At 40.1% G+C, this 12,508-nt stretch overlaps 1 long non-coding RNA gene across 1 annotated transcript; it reads left to right on the forward strand.

Moving 5' to 3' along the window:
- The first annotated feature begins 1,860 nt into the window (after positions 1–1,860).
- Positions 1,861–3,713, forward strand: LOC118481671. The gene is made up of 3 exons (XR_004865936.1): positions 1,861–1,957; positions 2,539–2,604; positions 3,554–3,713. It is a non-coding gene; the product is annotated as an uncharacterized LOC118481671 (long non-coding RNA).
- Positions 3,714–12,508: the final 8,795 nt, after the last annotated feature.

The raw sequence follows: 12,508 nt of genomic DNA on the forward strand, positions 1-12,508 counted from the left end.
AAAAGTCAAAAGTGGCCAACCACTTAACAAAACTATTCCTTGATGACGTCAGCAACTTGTAAATGTATATGTTGAAAATATAAATATGTGTAGGTGAATATATGACTTTACAAAGAACATTTTCACATGTATAAAGTTTTAGGATGCATGGTTATTGTGTATGAACAAAAAAAGTGTGGTTTAAACTCTTGATTTTGATGTGAGGTACTATAGCTATGAATTCAAATTGTTTAAAAAATTAAATGTAGCTTGGGTGAGTACGTTGCTTGCTGCAAGTGAAAGCATTATATATTGTTTATGAGGATCATGAGTGATTTAAAATTTAAAATAATATATGCCTTTTTAATATTTTAATATTTGTAATTATATTTTTTTTAGCTTTAACGTTATTTTTTTTTCTTTTCTAAAACCATATTTATTTATTTTTTTTATATTTTTTTTCAAAACATATTTTCTTTCTCAATTAATTTGACGTTTCTTAAATAACATATGTTGGTTATTTTTTTTTTCTTAAAATCTATGTACGTAACTAAATTGATTCTGACGGTTTGGCTTTCTAAACAAAAATGCTACATTTTCAAATAATGTGTGTTTTACAGTATCATTTGATGTTGGTTATTTTTTTTTCTAAAAAATTTAAGTACATAACTAAATCGATTCTAACGGTTTGGCTTTTTAAACAAAAATGCTACATTTTCAAATAACGTCTGTTTTACAGTATCATTTGCTCTATTTCGCTGCAAAGCGCGATATGAACAAAACTAGTTTGATTTAAAGATAAAGTCAAATTTACTTTTATGTGAGAAGTGTGAGCATATGAGCTAAAGAATGAATTGCACGCTTAATTTTACACTTAAACCTGTTTCTTATATTTGGATGAGATTGTTTTTGAGCCATTTAGCTTTATTACACTTGTTGCTTATATTTTCTTGGATTGAGCATGTCCGATGTTTCATGCAATTTATAACTTGTTTGGGTATTCATTTTTAGACCATAAAGTGAAATAGTGTACAAAAATAGTGAGACATTAGGATACCCACTTTTGTTAATATCTTCGTTTATTTCTTTACCCGGAACATATCCATTAGTTAGCCTCATTGAGTCTTTTTCTCGTGTTTTCCCATTTTACACCCATTTAGTCAAATTTAGCCTTTTTATTATCATGTCATATGTTAAAAATCCGATTTGGCTAATGTTTAACTTTCATTTCCATTTTTTAATTTCATGATTAAGAGTTTACAGCTAAGAGGAAATAAAATATTTACATGAGGGATGAACATTTTAAGATACCCAAAAAATAAGAATTTTTCTCTCTTAATTTATAAATACACCCATAAAATGAGGGTAAATTAGTCTTTTAAACAATAATTTGTTTTAGCCCATCATCTTATTACACTTAAATCCATAAGTTTTAACATAATTATGGGTAATTAGTTATAGTTTTCCCCTCCACAACAAATTTATAATTCTTTTACGTATTCTTGCCATATCTTATAAACTATAATGTTTAAAAAAACCAAAAGTACCGTAACAACTTACTCATTTTTTGTCGACATTCGATATTTGTCTTGGTCAGTATTGACGTATGGATTAAAATGTACAAGTAGATGATGTGACGACTCGCATTTTCAGTTTACTGCCGTCAACCTTCTTAGTTAAATCTTTATGATTTTTGCGGCACTTTCGTACTTACATTCACATTACACATGTAGGTTATAACACACGGAAATAGTGGGACTAGTTTCATATAAAAACTTAAAGTAAAATTGCTAACTTCTTACTCATGTTTTAAGGTTTTAAAACTTGAGAAGCTTAATGTGAGTATAACAAAATAAAGGTCTTTAAACTCAGAACATGAAAACACACATAGTGTATGTGCTGAGTTCGGCCAAAGAAAGGAAGAAGGAAGGTGAAACCATTCTTCACACCTAAATCAACAAATTGAAAGCTAATTGGGGTATAAATTTCCTGCATGAGTTGAGATTATCAGTCATCCATACGTAACTAACCTAAGTTAAGTTGAAATTTTCGTTTTGGATGGAAATTGATATGTGAAGGAATTTGGATTAATGGGTTTTTGAGAAATTACCACTAGTCAGTCCTAAGAAGGGTGTTATGTATACCTAGGGCTTGAATCCTAACTGAAATTTTACATAATTTAGCAAGAATCAAGTGTTATGGGTGTTATGCACATATATGTATAAGTGGGTTTTGATGAATAGATTGAATCCATGAAATCTAGGAGGTTAATGTTGGGTGTGTGAACTCATAATAAACTAAATTTTGATGCTAAGGCGTTTATAGTGAACATGTCTACTTGTTAAGTAGGGATTTCATGGTTAGAGATTTTCATAATTTGAGTGACATAGCTAGTTAAAAGTTATGCACACAAGGTGTTCGATAAAACGCTTAAATGAGATATCAATTTGAGTATTAATTGAGTAACGTGGATAAGAACTTATGGTTGAAAGTTGGCAAGTGTACATGCCACGAATATGGACAATGAGGTTTTAATAATATTTGGGTTGCACTTTATAGGCAACTCGGGTGAAGCTTTGGGAAGTCAAGCCGGGGCAAACGCACGACTAAAGGAAAAACTTTAAGGTACGTGGCTTAATTGCTTCGTAGTATTTCGTTAGATAATTTTGGTCATTGATACATGTTGGATGAGGAAATAACGAATTACGATAAGTGTGGTTTGTTTATAAGTGATGGATTTCACACAAACAACCAAACGTGTCAAAATAAAGAAATATGATAAGTTGGTTCATTCATAAGTGATGGATTTCACACGAACAAACTGATCGAGTTGAAAGCGTAAATCAAGTAATGGGAATGCGGATTTGTAATTGATGAAACCAAGAATTAAGTTAAAACTTAGAGGATGTGAATTCCTTAAAGTATACAAAAGAAAAGTTTATGTTTGGTTAAAATTAACAAAGCGTGTCAAATAGTGCGTTTGCAAACCATGTAATCGGGAGCTTAAAATGCAAGCTTAGCAAGCCCGAGGAAGGGGTAAAATTCTAAGGAATAAATCCTTACTTTAAGATGTGATAATGTAACTTAAATGTAAAATGGGTCGAATAATTGAACGTATAAATTTGTGAACCGATAGTGTAAGCATAAGAATTATGAATCCGGGTCAAGGATTTATGAGTTAGAAATGTGTGTAATTGTTTTATGATCATTTAGAAACGAGTTTCAAATAAAACGGATAAGTATCGAAGAAGTTTCGGAGTTTTTACTAAATATAACAAAAGTGAAAGAATTTGCAGCATCAAGGAGCCGTAACATACGGCTGTATGCCGTAGGTTACGGCAGCAACAAACTGTCCGCTGCAGCAAGGAGCCGTAATCTACGGTTGTGTTCCATAAGCTACAACAACGACTAACTGTTTTCATTTTGTAGTGTTGGTCGTAAGCTACGGTTGCCAGCCGTAGCTTACAGCGGGCTTCTTAACAAAAATTTTATTTTGTTATTTTTGAGAACTCGGGCTATCTAGTTACGTTTTATACATGATATATCTAACGTTTATAATAATTTTGTAATTTAGGTAATAGCTAACAAGTTATGGATGAAGATCAAGCTCAACGACAAACCGAACACAAACTAGAAATCAAGCTTCCGTTTTTGTTTAGTCTTTTAAGAAACCAAACATCATTAGTATATTGTAATGTTTTCAAATACTTATGAAGTGTTTAACTAACTTTAAATTTTTGATCAGTATGTATATGCATTATGCTTTATTAATGCAAATCTTCTATAAAAGTTATGTTTAAAAAAAGAATTTATAATATGGGTCTAACAGAACACAAACTCGGAAGGGTCTCTAAAACCGGAACCTAAACTCGGAAGTGTCTCTAAACCCAAAACCTAAACCCGGAACCCTCCTAAACTCGGACACCCCATACATCTAAACCATAAACTCGGAAATCCCATCCCCTATCTTTTATGCAAACTTGGAATCCCTCTATCTCTTATAACAAACTCGGAACAACTTTAATAACCCCCATCAACTCAAGTTTCGTATATACATAAACATGCAAACCCTAATCGTAACTCAGTTTCTGTGATCTCAATTCTTTTTCTCTGAATGACGAAACATCACACAAGGCTTTCAACTCTTTTGTTCTTCAAGCTTTTTCTTGATCTCAATTGCTTCCGGTAATCTATCTTTATCTTGTTTATGGCTTCTGTTTATACGTAAGTCTTGGCTGCTTTTTGATGTTGCTTGATAATTGAAACCTAGGGTTATTATAACAAGAATCTTTATATTTATAAAGTTGTTAAATTATGTGTTACGTATCCATGTAAAGGGATAGGTTTCGATGTATAACATGATCTTAATGATTAAACTTATCCACATATTGTTATACATGTATTAGTAGTCGAGAAGTATGATTAAAAGTTCATAAACACGTTTTTAAAAAGATTGAAACGCAAACAGTTGAACTTACCGACATGTTCCAACCTCCTACTGCACCAACACTTGTGAAAACTCTCATATGATCATCTGGATCAGCCAAACCATTGAACTTACTGATTGTTGGTGGTAACTTTGCCTTCTTTAAAGGCGCCAGAGCAATCTCATGGATAAACTTGGATTGCTCTGCTGCTACAGATGGCCTATAAACCAAGTTGTAATCGTACTCAGCCGAGGTGTTGTACACGGTGCACGCCCGTGGCCTATACGCCTGATGATTTTTGGAAAGACGGCTAAATACTCAAGAATTGTTGCCCTCTTGATACGTTGAGGTCTGACTCAACAGTGTGAGTGTCCCACTCTTCATTCATATTGTGTGGCTCTAGCCGGCTACTTATCGGAGTTAGCTGATGTGACTGAGTGTGTTGGCTTTCATAATAACTCCCAGTGTCCCTGTGTAATACCCCGTGTTTCGAAAGTCAAAGTCAAAGTCAAGATTGAAGTCAAAGGAAGAAAATATTGCTAATTGCGATATGTCACTCCTTGCTCAACTACTGTTTTGACTTCTTTGACTTGTAGATAATCTATTTATTTTATCGCATTAGTTGTATTATGTGAAGTACTTGTTAACAATCGAGATTTATCGCTTGTTTTATCGCTTTATCGCTTATCGCATCGCAGTCGCATTCGCAACCCGAATTATGCGTTCTGGATATTGTTTTACGTGTGTGTGCTCTTTATGTGTTACTTGTGCATGTTTATTATGTTTATGTTGTGGTGATCAATCGAAACGCAATCGCAACGCTATCGCAATCGAATCGCAGACGCTAAACGCAAGTTAATTAGGATGATTGTATGTTAGATATAGTAGTTGGGATTAATGGGAAACTCTATCGCATTGCAAAACTCAACGCACGAAACGAAACGCCGGAACTCAAATCATCGGAGCCACTAGATCGAGTGACAACTCGATCGGATGGCCATCGGATCAGATTGCCACCCGATCAGACAGTCATCCGATCGGTGACCCACCCTATCCATTCACACTTTCCTTTTTGGGAAACCCTATAAATACCCTTCTGTCACATCATTAGTGATGTGACAGCTCCTCTGTTCGACCAGCTCGCTTCAGCCCACATTTCTTCCGATTTCTCGCGATTCTTATAAGTTTTCAACCTAAATCTTGTACTTTCTTGATCTACACGCACTCCTTCACCTTTCTATCTTTTGAATCTTAACTTTTAACCGTGAAATCACTAGATTTAAGGTGTTCTAGAATGATGTCATCATGTGGTTCTTATGAACTTCATGTTTTGGCTTAAATCCACCAAGAACAACTTAGATCTGAACGATTTCCACATGAATAAACAAAGATCTTGCATAGATCTGAACATATTCAAGGTGAAAAAGGATTGAAATATGGTTTCTAACTTTCTTTAAACTCTTTTACACTCAATGCACTCAAAACCGATAGAATCGGAGCTCGTTCTGCTCTTCTACACCTTCTTGTTGATGTGTTGGTTCAAGATCTGAATTCTATCCAAGAGACTACCGATTTCGGGTTAAACTTGAAACACCGTCCCGGACAAGGCCACTGGTCGGACTAGGGTGATTCCTGTCCGATCGGGTTACTTGAGCCATGACGAGGTTCTGTTGTTTAGCACGTTATCACAGTGCCTCGAACAAAACGCAAACTATCAAAACAACCAAGTGTAAAGACGATCAGGTCGACTGGGACGGATTGTCGTCCGATCGGACAGCCATCCGATCGGATTGCCACCCGATCGGCTTTCACCTTGGTCCCACACTTAACTTCTATTTCCAACTTTTGAGGTTTTGAACATCGAACGGAACAACATCCGATCAGATTACCATCCGACGATGTGATGTTTGGACTTCAACACTTAAACAATTTTCAACATGTTCAATGCATTAACAGCTCCAACAGATTGCCACCCGATCGGTAGACCATCCGATCGTGTGACAACACTGTTGTGAAATTGTTCTATGAGAAATGTCTCGCCGAACGGATCGCCGTCCGATCGATCCGCCGCCCGATCGACCGACCTGAAAGGTAGAGATACTTCTTTGTTTTCAAAATGCTACAACGAAAACTTCAAAAGGCAAACCATCATACACAAACACATCCTTCCCAAACGAGGTAACAATCCAATCGAATGGTCACCTGATCGGATGACCATCCGAACGGATTGCCATCCGATCGACTGGCCATCCGATCGGATTGCCATCCGATCGGATTGCCATCCGATCGGATTGCCATCCGATCGGATTGCCATCCGATCGGATTGCCATCCGACACTTATCATTTTGCACCGTTTTACATGCCGCTTATCGTTTATGCTATCGTTAACTGTTCAGGCTAATTTCTCTCAGCGCTCCCTTCAATCCAAGAGCGTGTTTACTTGTTAGACACAATCTTTGTGTATACTCGATCCCTTTTTGCTTTATGCACTTTTGGGTGTTACATACGTTATCTGTATTTAAATCACAATCTACACACAACGCAAACACTATTTATACGCTAACCGGTATTGCATGTTATACGTGACTCGATGAATGCCTGTTTGTTATGTTTACACATTGATTGCTGTCTACCTGCCTTAGCAACGATAGTACTATAGTTTGGACTCAGCACCTGTCGCGGACAGGGGTTGTTAAGGATATTACTTCACGTGTTCGCAGTGGTGAACATGTGTTGCGCACTCGTTACTCGCGGTCAAATTGCAGTCATTGGTATCGATAGAATCTTTATCGATAACTTACATGCTTCACATTATACGTTGTACATGCTGGTTACGCGTAAACGATTTCGAACTCTATTATGCTATTATCAAATTTGTATGCACACCTTTACACTATGTGTATTGACCTTTACTTTAACGTATGTGACAGGTGTTTGAGATGCTTAGGATGTCGTGCTTTTGCTTGCTTTTCATGGAATCCAGTAGGATTGAGAGTCTAGAAACAAAGACAATTTATCTTATTTCTATCTAAAATCTGAGTTGTCGGAACATGTTTATTGTTTTTGAGATATCGCTGTCTGTAATAACTTTAATTGCTTGATGGGTTATGGTATGGGACGTAATATTTAAACTATCCGGTAATGTAGTTGTTATGGAATTTCTCTTGAACAATTTGTTTCGCTCAGTGCCATGCCCCGAAGTTTCCGCCTTCGGTTGGGGTGTGATAGATTGGTATTAGAGCCATAACTATAGGGAATTAGGCGAGACTCGACCTAGTCCTGGTCGATGTCTTAGAAACGACCTAGTCTATAGTTAAGTACTAACAGACCGACTTGTGCCTACCCTTAGGGGTTTTGTACGAGCTTACTTGCTATATCTCGCTATTCTCGCTTACACAACACTATCACTGCACTATCTTCGAAAATGAACAAGTGGATTGGTCGAGATTAGGTGTGAAAACCGCAAACTCTCGACTGGAATCGCTTGTTCGACCCGCATTTTTATCTATAAACACGAGAATTTGCGTTGAATCAGCAGTGAAATCCGTACTTTATCGCAGATCTTCTTCTCTATTTTATAAAACAGGAATGAAGTTATTAAGTTAGGGGTGAAACCCGAATCTTGACGACTTATTTCGATCCCTATTTTGGTCTTACAAAATTCTCACCAAAGTCTCGACGGACTCCAACGACTTGAAGTCACGCTGTAACTGGAAGGATGCGTGCCATTCGCCCAAATTCGAGGCGAGAGCACAGTCCCGAAGGCCAAAGTGTGTACCCAAAGTCCTTGTGAATAGTCGAACCACTTTGGGTAGTCGATGTCTATCAACCGCAGACAATCTATTCTCGATTTTATGTGTTTCGATTCTAAGCTCGCAACTGCCGACTCTGATAACTCGTCGCTTTTATGTGGATTTTGCGTGTTTATGTGATTTTATCTGTTTATATGTTCGATTTTTGGTGATTTATTCACTTTCCGCCTTCGCTTTGATCGACACACACGAATCACGCTGCACATCTACCTCAATACGCTAACAAATCGCCACTACTTGAGGAATCACTGTACGCTATGTTGCTCGCTAATCGCAATCGCTAATCTCGAACGTGCGCGGACCTTGAATGATAGGTTTCCGTATTCTGACTGCTTCTATGTGCCTTACGTGCTTATGTGTTCTGTGATTATGTGCTTATGTGCCTATGTGTTTATGTGTTACGTGATGGTGTTCCTGAGCTTTAGTAGTATTAGGCGTGTGAGGTGAGATTCGATTATACTGTGTTTGAGTCCTGTGGTGATGTCTGTTGTAGACAATGTCATCATCTGGATCCCTTCACTCTCGAACTGCTTGCCAAAATCAGAAAGACAAACGCCTTGCTGCTCTCGTCGCTAAACAGATAGCGAAAGTTATACCTCAAATCGTTAGCGACCTGCAAGAGAATACCAGCAAGTCTTTTGAAGAGTCCAGGATGGATTCGCCAAAGTCTGTTTTTAGCTTTAAGCAGTTCAAAGCTTGCGGTCCGAAAGAATTTACTGGCGAAGATGGCCCTACGGCCCTATTCCAATGGTTTGATTTGATCGAGGTCACCCTGCGCCAGAGTGGCTGTCCTGATAATCTCCGTACTCTGAATGCTACTGGCGTCTTCTGTCTTTGACATGGGATGAGTTTAAGAAGATCATGTTGGAAGAGTTCTGCCCTCCCCATGAGCGCCAGAAGTTGGAGGACGAATTCTGGCATATCAAGCAGAAGGATGGTGACAATGCTGCCTGGACTGCTCGCTTCAAGCAGCTAAGCATTATCTGTCCTGATCAAGTCAAGACTCCTGATGTGACAATCAAGAAGTACATCCGAGCTCTGCCGGATTGTGTTACAGACTTTTTTCAAGCTGCAAAACCAGCAACAATCGAGGAAACTTATCTGCTCGCCGTTGAAATAAATGATAAGCGAGTCAAGGCTGGTGTCTGGGACAAAGCCTCGAAGAACCTTCATCAAGCTACCACCGCCGCAACCGCGGAAACCGCCACCGCCGCTCCGCAATCGTCAAAGTCCTCTCGTCGCAAGAGGAAGAACAACAACAGCAACTCCAGCAACAAGAACTGTGTTGTTACTACCGCTGCCCCGCTCAAAGCTGTACCAGCTCAGCAGCAATATCAACACCGACCAGCTGCAGCACCAGTTACCTATGCGCCGCCGACAAAGCGTGCGTATACTGGTCCTCACCCAGCTTGCCCAACATGTACTTACCATCATCCGGTGGGAATCTCCTGTCGATATTGTGTGCACTGCAACATGTACAGCCACTTCACCGCTAATTGCCGTACTGGTCCTCGACAAGCCGCAGCTCCAGCTCCTGCACAACAAGCTCTTCTTACTGCCCCTCAGGGTCAACAACAACAAGCTCCTGCAATCGCTGCTCATGCTAGAGCCTGTTTTGCGTGTGGTGATCCCAACCACTTCGCAAATATGTGTCCCAACAGGGTGGTTAAACAAGAGCCCCAGCAGCAGCAGCAGTAGCAAGCAGCACGCGCCCGAACTTTTAATATCAATGCGCGCCAGGCCCAGGCTGATAACAATGTGGTTAATGGTACATTCCTTGTGAATGGTATTTATGCATCGTGTTTTTTTGACACTGGAGCCAATAACTGTTTTGTGTCGTTTGAATTCGAGAAGCTCCTTAATCGTAAGCGCGCCCATCTCCCCTCGTCGTTCAATGTCGAAGTTGCCACCGGAAGAACCGTCACCGTCAATTCTGTTCTTCGTGATTGTACCCTCGAGCTCAACAATCACATCTTTCCAATCGACCTTATTTCGATGCAGCTCGGTAGTTTTGACGTCATAATAGGCATGGACTTTCTACGCAAAAACCATGCTGAAGTTGTTTGCTTCGACAAGATGATTCGATTCTCGCTTGCTAATGGTGATCAACTTTGTGTGTATGGCAAAACTCCTTCGAAAGGTCTCAAACTTATGTCATATGTCCAAGCTAGCAAGTATCTCCGCAAGGAATACAGAGCTTTCTTGGTCAACATTGTAGTAGCGGAGAAGGAAAAGAAAGGAAGTCCTGGAGTGAACGATGTTCCCGTGGTTTGTGAATTTCCTCATGTATTTCCCAATGAATTTCTAGGTTTACCTCCAAGTCGTGATATCGACTTTCGCATTGACCTCGTTCCTGGAGCAAATCCTGTTGCCAGAGCTCCTTATCGACTCGCTCCGTCCGAAATGTATGAACTCTCGAGTCAACTCCAGGAATTGCTTGATAAACACTTTATTCGCCCTAGCACCTCGCCATGGGGCGCACCAGTCCTTTTTGTTAAAAAGCAGGATGGGTCGTTCCGGATGTGCATCGACTATAGGGAATTGAATAGGCTTACCATCAGGAATCGCTATCCCCTGCCACGAATCGATGATTTGTTTGATCAGTTACAAGGTGCGTCGTGTTTCTCGAAGATCAATCTACGCTCAGGCTATCACCAATTACGCATTCAAGAGGAGGATATACCCAAGACCGCTTTTCGCACTCGATACGGCCACTATGAGTTCGTTGTTACGCCTTTTGGTTTAACCAACGCACCCGCAGTTTTCATGGATCTGATGAATCGCGTGTGTAAACCATTTCTTGACCGCTTCGTCATCGTGTTCATCGATGATATCCTGATTTATTCCAAGTCGAAAACCGAACACGCGCAGCATCTACGTTTGGTTCTCGAGCTACTCCAAGGGAATCGACTCTATGCCAAGTTCTCCAAGTGTGAATTTTGGCTGGAGGAGGTTCAGTTCCTCGGTCATATTGTCAATAGTCAAGGTATTCATGTCGATCCCACGAAGATTGAAGCTGCTAAGAGTTGGGTTATGCCTAAGAACCCGTCTGAAGTCCGTTCTTTTCTCGGACTAGCGGGCTATTATCGCCGATTTATCGAAGGATTCTCTAAGATCGCCGTGACGCTTACTTCTCTCACGCATAAAGACAGACATTTTGTTTGGGGAACTGAACAGGAGTCTGCCTTCCAAATTCTCAAACACATGCTTTGCAATGCTCCCGTCCTTGCGTTACCTGACGGGAACGATGACTTCGTAGTCTATTGCGATGCCTCGAACCTTGGGCTTGGTTGCGTTCTCATGCAACGGGACAAGGTTATCGCTTACGCATCTCGTCAGCTCAAGATCCACAAGAAGAACTATACGACCCACGACCTCGAGCTAGGCGCAGTTATTTCTGCGTTGAATATTTGGCGACACTACCTTTATGGTACAAAGTGTACGGTCTTCACCGACCATAGGAGCCTACAACACATCTTCATCCAGAAAGAACTTAATATGCGTTAACGCCGATGGGTGGAACTTCTCAATGATTACGACTGTGAGATTCGTTATCATCCTGGCAAAGCAAATGTCGTTGCCGACACCCTCAGCAGACGAAGCTATTTGCATAGCGTTCATAATGTTCAAGCCCAGCATCATCTCGAAACTCTCATCCGCGAAGCCGAACATGCTTGCTTTACCGAGCGTACTTTGAAGAAGGAAAGGATTCTCAACGATGGAGCCCAGCTTGTGAATAAGTCGAATGGGATATTCCATTATCTGGACCGAATTTGGATCCCTAAGTGGACCGATTTACGACAGATTCTGATGGACGAAGCCCACAAATCTCGGTATTCCATTCATCCCGGTGCCGATAGAATGTACCAGGACCTTCGCTACAAGTACTGGTGGCCGGGCATGAAGAGAGATATCTCCCTCTATGTTTTGAAGTGCCTGACTTGCTCGAAAGTCAAGGCCGAGCATCAAAGACCCTCTGGCTTGCTCGTCCAACCCGAGATCCCTATGTGGAAATGGGAGAGTATTGTCATGGACTTCATCAAGAAACTTCCGCGCATGCCATCAGGTCACGACAGCATCTGGGTTGTCGTTGACCGTTTGACCAAATCTGCTCATTTTCTGCCGATACGAGAAGACTACAGGGTAGACAGATTAGCCCGAATCTACACCAATGAGATCATTTGTCGACATGGGATGCCTCGCGACATCATCTCTGACCGCGATGGTCGGTTTACCTCGCGTCTGTGGGAAACGTTTCAATCCGCTCTCGGTACTACTCTAAATCTAAGT

This window comes from Helianthus annuus, chromosome 9 (assembly GCF_002127325.2).
Source record: "Helianthus annuus cultivar XRQ/B chromosome 9, HanXRQr2.0-SUNRISE, whole genome shotgun sequence".
In the NCBI taxonomy this organism is placed as follows: domain Eukaryota; kingdom Viridiplantae; phylum Streptophyta; class Magnoliopsida; order Asterales; family Asteraceae; genus Helianthus; species Helianthus annuus.